The 8,277-nt window shown below is 45.3% G+C and overlaps 1 long non-coding RNA gene across 1 annotated transcript in view; it reads right to left on the bottom strand.

Annotated features, from left to right (window-relative positions):
* Positions 1-1,355: 1,355 nt before the first annotated feature.
* LOC135057602 (uncharacterized) overlaps positions 1,356-8,277 on the bottom strand; it is a 22,420-nt gene continuing 15,498 nt past the window's right edge. Inside the window, exons 2-3 of the long non-coding RNA XR_010244233.1 lie at positions 1,626-1,694; positions 1,356-1,551 (exon numbers count right to left, since the gene is read on the bottom strand). This is a non-coding gene — a long non-coding RNA (uncharacterized LOC135057602). The remainder of the gene's footprint in view (positions 1,552-1,625; positions 1,695-8,277) is intronic.

The raw sequence follows: 8,277 nt of genomic DNA, 5'->3' as shown, positions 1-8,277 counted from the left end.
CAGATTATTAGCCTGCTGGGTGGCCCAGCTGCTCCAAAACAACTGATCCTGTGTTTGTGCTTGTGGTGATGGGGGGCTGATTTGGGGTTGATGAATTTAATATCTGAAGTTGCCCATACAGACTCCATCTTGGAAGGCAAACACGTTATTTTATGCAAGACAGCTTTAAGTAAAGAATTATTCAGAACACAAGACATGATTTCTTACAGTAACTAAATAGTTTCATCAGTATCGCATAAGATAAAATATGTAGTTACAGTATTTGAGGCCTTCACGATACACAGAGAACTATGAAGAATAAGTTAGGGGGTAGTCAGCAACTGGGGAAGCTAGACTCCAATGTAGCTCTCACACATCTCTAGAGGTAGTTGCAAGATAAGAGTTTCTCTGTATGCTCCTTTGTATTATTCTATTCTTCTTTTTATGAGTTTTCCTATATAAAGGCTGGCACGCCCATTACTGACCAGTGAATATCTGAGATAAAAACGATGACTTGTGTTTTGATTCGCTCCAATTGACCAATCAGTAGGTAAAGACGTCTTCCAGAAATTATCCAATTTGGTTTATTGAACTTAGAGATATCGATCTAACAGTGTGAAGGTGTTGTGTGAGTTGGTGGCGTACACACGTGTTGGTATGTTTGGAAGTGGAGTAACTGTGCATATATTTAGAACAAATGTTTCCTCCATTTGTGTTCCTAGATCTTGGGTGGCCTGATTGTCATCAATAATGGGATCCCCTGGAATGAATGAGCAGTTGTGTTTAAGTATGTACTTTTATGTTGTTTTAATAAAGCTTAAACAAACCTAAAGGAAAATTTCACTACAACAAATGAGAAGTGGTGATGTTGCCAATAGCAGCCAATCAAAATCAAATTTACATTTATGTAGCTGCTTCTATAATCTCATAGATAGAATGTGATTGTTTGCTATGACCAACATCACCAGTTTCTTCAAAAACACTTCTTAGTAAATTTCCTCCAATGTTTCATTTAGCTTAAAGTGGGTTTGTGAAAGTGCTAACATACGTATTTTCGGGGGTTGTGTTTGTGGCTGACAATTTTACCAGAGTGGCCTCACCACACCCAGAATGGTGGCACTGTAGTGAGTGTTAAGAGGCCCCTTGTGGCTTTGCAGTTCTCGCCAGAGGTTTATTACCACTCTATGGGTGTCATGGACACCCACAAGTGGGAATACCATGTGTGAGCCCATATTCCGGCTGTCAGCATTGTTAGGTGTTGGTCTTCCGGCGTCCGTATCCTGACCGCTGGGTTCCAGACACCCATAAAAATCATTGCCCCCCTGCGAAAGTATGGGTCTTAATGTGTTTTTGTAACTTTTACTCACCATGCAGCTGTGGTGATATTGGCGAGGGACACTCCAAAAGTTGTAGTGGTGGCCTGGATGACACCTCTGAGATGTGGCGTCGTGGTGGAGACATGTGGCCTGCTTGTCACATCTGACTTCCACTTTTGTTTTTGCGGCATGTGTGTTGGCTTGGCTGACACATCTGTCTTTCGTTTCCTTGGAGAAGATACTTGTGTGGATATACCTAAAAATTAAGGACAAATTAATATTTTGCCACTGATTGTTTTTGCCATAAAAACCCAAAGCTAATGTACTTACCAACGCCTCCATCATCCAAATGTTCAGGCTGAGTGGGGGCAGGGACCACTCTAGTGGACTTTTGGCTCACTGGAAATGGATATGTAAATTGTTATAGCAAAAAAGTTGGTAAATACAGATGGAGTCGCACTCATCTGAGGTGGCTCCATCGCAGGCGTGACTAAGCAATCCGTCCGCCTAGTCACGCCTGGAGCGCACAGAGACGCTCCCATTCTGAGCAGCTCCGTCCGGGCAAGCAACTGGGACGCTCACCCATTCTAGTGAAAGGGGCGCGTGCAGGGCCGGTGCTAGGTTGTTCAGTGCCCCCCTGCAAACTATAAATTTGCGCCCTCCCATATTTTACAAAGGGTCAGCGTGCAGCAAAAAGGGATGTGGTTTCACAAGGAAGGGGCATGGCCACACAATAGTACCCCCATTTCAAATTACACCACATAGAAGCACAATCTTATTCACATTACCCAGCGCATAGTAGTGCTGTTTATACACATAATGTCCCCAGTAGTGCCGCCGGTTATACACATAATACCCCCTGTAGTAGCGCTGCTTATACACATAATAGCCCCTTTAGTAGGCCCGCTTATACACATAATACCCCCTATAGCAGTGCCGCTTACACACACAATAGCCCCTCTAGTAGCGCCGCTTATACACATAATAGCCCCTGTTTTAGCGCCGCTTATACACATAATAGCCCCTGTAGTAGCGCTGCTTATACACAGAATAGTCCCTGTAGTAGCGGCGGTTATATACAATGCCCCAGTGGTCGAAGTGGAAATTTTTAAGTGGGAGTATGGAAAAGTGAAGGTTGCAATTCTGCACGCTCCAGAAAAGGGGGCGTGGCCACTCAAGAGGGGTCGTGTCCATAAGTGTAGTGTACCACACCATATACCCCTTATATACCACAATAGTAGGACCCCTTATGCTATCCAGTACTGGTGCCCCTTTAACATTATACCACACAGTATGAGCCAAAATTCACATTATACCACACAGAATGAGGCAAAATTCACATTATAGCACACGGAATGAGCCAAAATTCACATTATAGCACATAGAATGAGCCAAAATTCACATTATAGCACATAGAATGAGCTGAAATTCACATTATAGCACACGGTATGAGCCAAAATTCACATTATAGCACACGGTATGAGCCGAAATTCACATTACAGCACACAGAATGAGCCGAAATTCACATTATACTACACGGTATGAACCAAAATTCACATTATAGCAAACAGAATGAGCCAAAATTCACATTATAGCACACAGAATGAGCTAAAATTCACATTACAGCACATGGTAATGGTATGAGACAAAATTCACAATATGCCACACGGTATTGGCCGAAATTCACATTATGCCACACGGTATGAGTCAAAATTCACATTATAGCACACAGAATAAGCCAAAATTCACATTATAGCACACAGAATGAGCTGAAATTAACATTATAGCACACAGAATGAGGCAAAATTCACATTATAGCACACAGAAGGAGGCAAAATTCACATTATAGCACACAGAATGAGGCAAAATTCACATTATCGCACACAGTATAGCATTATAGCACAGGACAGGAGCAGTAGTTCGGGGCAGGATGGGAGCAGTGGTGCGGAGCAGGGGGGCAAGTATGGGAGCAGTGGTGCGGAGCAAAGGGGCAGTATGGGAGCAGTGGTGCGGAGCAGGGGGGTCAGTATGGGAGCATTGGTGCAGAGCAGGGGGGTCAGTATGGGAGCAGTGGTGTGGAGCAGGGGGGCAGTATGGGAGCAGTGGTGTGGAGCAGGGGGGCAGTATGGCAGCAGTGGTGCAGAGCAGGGGGGCAGTATGGCAGCAGTGGTGCGGAGCAGGGGGGCAGTATGGCAGCAGTGGTGCGGAGCAGGGGGGCAAGTAAGGGAGCAGTGGTGCGGAGCAAAGGGGCAGTATGGGAGCAGTGGTGCGGAGCAGGGGGGTCAGTATGGGAGCAGTGATGCAGAGCAGGGGGGCAGTATGGGAGCAGTGGTGTGGAGCAGGGGGGCAGTATGGCAGCAGTGGTGCGAAGCAGGGGAGGCAGTATGGTAGTGAAAGGTGCTTGCTAAGTTAAACAAGATTGTCACCTGCTCCCCGTAGATCCTGGGTCCCGGCCACCGTCGTTACCTCCGTGGACACTGCTCCCCATAGCTTGCATCCGCCGTCACTCCCTCCGTGGACGGTGGCAGCAGCCTCACACAGGAGCCGCAGCACCGTGTCCGTCTCCTCCGTCTCCACACTGCACAGCACATGAACGAGACCTGACCAGGTGCCTCGAGAGGGTGAACACATTAATAGGTAGCGGGGGGGGCATTAATTGGTGGCAAGCATGTGAGTGGGGGGTGCGCACACCTATGGTCTGCACTGCATACTGCTATTCGTTAAAAAAAAAAAAACTTCCGGGTCAGTGGCGAAGTGCCAGTATGCCATACCGTTGCATACCGGCCCACTTTGACCACTGTAATGCCCTCAGAAGTGCTAAAGTCCCCTACCCACACACACATAGACAGATACACACATATACACACACATAGACACACACTTTCTCTCCACATACCATCTGGCTGGCCGCAGTTTCTGTCCTCCTCAGGCTCCGCCGCCTGGTCCCGTGTAGTCTCGCCTCTCGGCGCCATGTAGCCCCATCCCCTTTTTGGCCAGGATACGGAGGACACTGCAGGGGGGTAAGGGGAGGCTTCAAGCTGCCGGCGCCGCTGCTTGTCAAGCGGTGTGACAGGCACAGCAGCCAGCAGCAGCAGCAGCAGGGGGCCCAGGCGCAGCACAGGGATGCAGAGTAGGGAGAGCGCCTCTCCCAGCCTGGCGCCTACCTGCACTGCATCCCGTGGGTAGCAGCGGGCCTGGGCACGCGCACCCAGACAGATGGAGACGCTCTCGGCGTTAGGCACGCCCAGGCACAGACGGAGCCACGACTAGCATGGCTCCATATGTATGTAACATTTGTACATTTGTTTAACACACATTGAAACATTGCCAGTATATCAGTGACATTGTTAAAATGGCAATTCATTATTTTTATAAATATACATAACCCCCCAAAAATTGTGGACATAACTGTTTGCTGTAATTTTGTTTTTGATTTAAAAATGAGTTAACAAAATATGTTTGACGTCATTTGACAAAACACCACAACACTACAAATGTTAATAATGTTGCAAAGTATTGGACTACCACATATCTAAAATATAAAACCAAAAACAAGAGGACACATGTAAAAGGAAATCTGCACACTCACAATTTGTAATATAAAATAAAACACCATGACCCAACATCCAAATAGAAATGAATGATTCAGTCAGTGACGTAAGTATACTGAAATACTGCCAAACAACACAAACATTATAAGAGGATATTTTGTTATACTACACAGTTAAGTTAAATTGGAGCTAAAGGGGTCACAGTATATAGGTGAAGACACTAACTGAACCAGCAAACCAACAAAACCAAAAATATGCCACAAAAACCCATTGGCAAAAAATAAGTCAGTCTTCTGAGCAGACCCAGAGTAAGACACTCAGCCACATGGCCCATACAATGAACTATACAGTATTGGCTGTACGCATTAGTCCACAATACATTAAAACAGTAATGTAACTCAATTTGTTAAGGCCTTAAAATAAAAAAAAAAAACACTTTGAAAACAATACAACAATGACACACATATCCAGTAACTTATTGCCTACATTGTTGAAAAAAACAACAACACAGTATACATCATAGTTACATATCTTTAAATATTAAAACACAACCAAAATGGGTTATAAAAACAAAGCAACACATTTACCAGCCTTCTTGGGCCGATCAGAATCAACAATATAAGTAGCCCTCACTTCTGGAGTAATAAGGACCCGCATGGGCTCTTTGTTTTCAAGATAAGTGCCAATAAATGGATGGCCACCTCCTGTCTGATGTGCAGACTTGGCTTTCTTGGCCATTTTCACCTTGACAAGGCGCTTGATGTCGTAGAATTTTTTGCGACACGTGTCCTCTGTGTGCTTGACCAAGCCCCCCTCACTGTTGACAGCAGGCACAACTTTTTTCCACAAGATGCCTTTTTTGCGGGTCGACACCTATGCTGACTCTGGACCAAAAAGCTGGTGATGGTACTTCATCAGCTCACGAACCAAAGCCACATTTTCAGCAAAGGTAAATTTCACATTGCGGACCATCTTGTTTGTGGTGTCTGGCTGCAGAGCTACATCACTCCCAGTTTTAGATTCTCTGCCACCTCCTCCACCTCACTAACCTCTTCCACCTCACTAACCTCCCCCCTCTAACAAACCTCCTTCACCTCAGACTAGGACATAATTGACACAAAATACACTGATAAAAGGGGGGGGGGGGGGGGAGGGGATGGACAGCACACCCTATTGCTAAAGATAATGAGAGGTGCTATCATGCTGAGGTTTCTAGTACTATGCTAGAGGAAGAGAAATGCAGACGCACACTCCCAGCACTAAGAACACTAATAGTAAGAATAATTTAAATAAACCCTCATAATTAACATGGAGTATAATATAAGTTTTTGGCACACATTTGCGCAAATACGCGGGCCCATGTACCGTGACCAGGTGACTTCATCACATGGGTCCCTAACATTCCTAATACTATCACATTATATAAATTTACCCAGGTCTTACCTTTAAATAGAGCCCTTATCAATGTGTGATCTGAAATGCAGGAACCTTGCTAATTAAAACACCTGAGGGTAAATGGAAGGGATGCCAATACCAGAGGAAAGAAGCCTTGCCTTCCAGTGTACAATATATACACAAATATAGAGGAAGGGGGGGGGGGGGGCTGGACTGCACACCCTATTACTAAAGGTATTGAGAGGTACTATCATGCTGAGGCTTCTAATACTATGCTGGGGGAAGAGAAATGCAGAAGCACATTCCTAACACTAAGAACACTGATAGTAAGAATAAATAACACTGAACACTGTAAAATAAAGACACACAAAACACACTCCTCTACACAGCGCACACACACACACACACACACACACACACACACACGCACACACACTGACAAAAGACTTTAAAAAAAATACAAAGGACCAAAAATCAGACAAACTACTATATAACAAAACTACAAGAATGACAAGACAACTTACAAACACAATACAGCACTCAGAAATCGCAGGAACCCAACAAACTACTCACCAACTCCTCAGACCACAACCTCTCGAGGTTCAGACAGTTTGGGGCATATTTATATGGTTGCACTGTGACACTTCTACATATTAAGGACAAACAATCACGGGCAAGTGACGAAAACGAAAGTGTAAAGGCGGCCAGGAAAAAAAACTTGGATTTCAAATACCTACCAGTAAATCCTTTTCTCGTAGTCCATAAGGGATATTGGGTACACATTAGTACGAAGGGTATAGACTGGGTCCAAAGGAGCCAGTGCACTTTAAATTTCTTCCACTGGGTGTGCTGGCTCCTCCGCTCTATGCCCCCTCCTACAGGCAGTTATAGGTAAAACAGTGCCCGAAGGAGAAATTACATAATTGAGAAAAGGAACATAACAACAATAAGTGTGGTGAGATTTATACACCAGCACATCATAACATAACTGGGCCAGCAACAGCAGGCATCATAAACAGCAATAGCTGAACAGGTTCCACATAACAGAGAACCTGCAGAAAGTCACCGTACAGAAGCGGGCGCCCAATATCCCTTATGACTACGAGAAAAGGATTTACCGATAGGTATTTAAAGTCCTATTTTCCCTAGCATCCTTAAGGGATATTGGGGACATATTAGTACGATGGGGATGTCCCAAAACTTCCAGAACGGGCGAAGACATCTGCAGCACCGTCTGCCCAAACTGGGTATCTTCTTTGGCCAGGGTATCAAACCTGTAGAACTTCACAAAGGTTTTCTTCCCCGACCAGGTAGTAGCTCAGCATAGTTGCAAGGCTGAGACTCCACGGGCAGCTGCCCAGGAAGAGCCCACTGATCTAGTAGAATGGGCCTTTAGAGACTTAGGAACAGGTAAGGCTGCCGACACATAGGCCTGTTGGATAGTAAGCCGAAACCAATGAGCAATGGACTGCTTTGAAGCAGGGCAACCCTTCTTCTGTGCATCATAGAGCACGAACAAGGAGTCAGTCTTTCTGATCAGAGCTGTACGTTTAACATAGATCTTCAAGGCTTGCACAGCATCCAATGCCTCCGGAGGAGCAGAAGTGTCAGAACAGGATGGAACCACAATAGGTTGATTCAGATGAAATACAGAGACAACCTTCGGAAGGAACTGCTATTTAGTCTGTTGCTCCGCTCTGTCCTCGTAAAAGACCAAATACGGACTTTTATACGACAAGGCCCCCAATTCTGAGACACGTCTAGCAGAAGCCAGGGCCAGTAACATCACTGTCTTCCACCATCATCAGAGGTTCAAACCAGGAGGACTGTAGGAATCGTAATATCACATCCAAATCCCAAGGTGCCGTAGGCGGCACAAATGGAGGTTGGATGTGAAGCACCCCTTGCAAAAAGGTCTGAACTTAAGCCGGTATAGCCAACTTCTTTTGGAAGAAGATTGAAAGAGCCGAAATCTGAACCTTATTGGATCCCAGACGTAAGCCTTGATCCACTCCAGCCTGCAGCAAACAAAGAAA

This window comes from Pseudophryne corroboree, chromosome 3, assembly GCF_028390025.1.
Source record: "Pseudophryne corroboree isolate aPseCor3 chromosome 3, aPseCor3.hap2, whole genome shotgun sequence".
NCBI classification, from domain to species: Eukaryota; Metazoa; Chordata; class Amphibia; order Anura; family Myobatrachidae; genus Pseudophryne; species Pseudophryne corroboree.
This window is presented reverse-complemented; position numbering and strand designations above follow the sequence as displayed.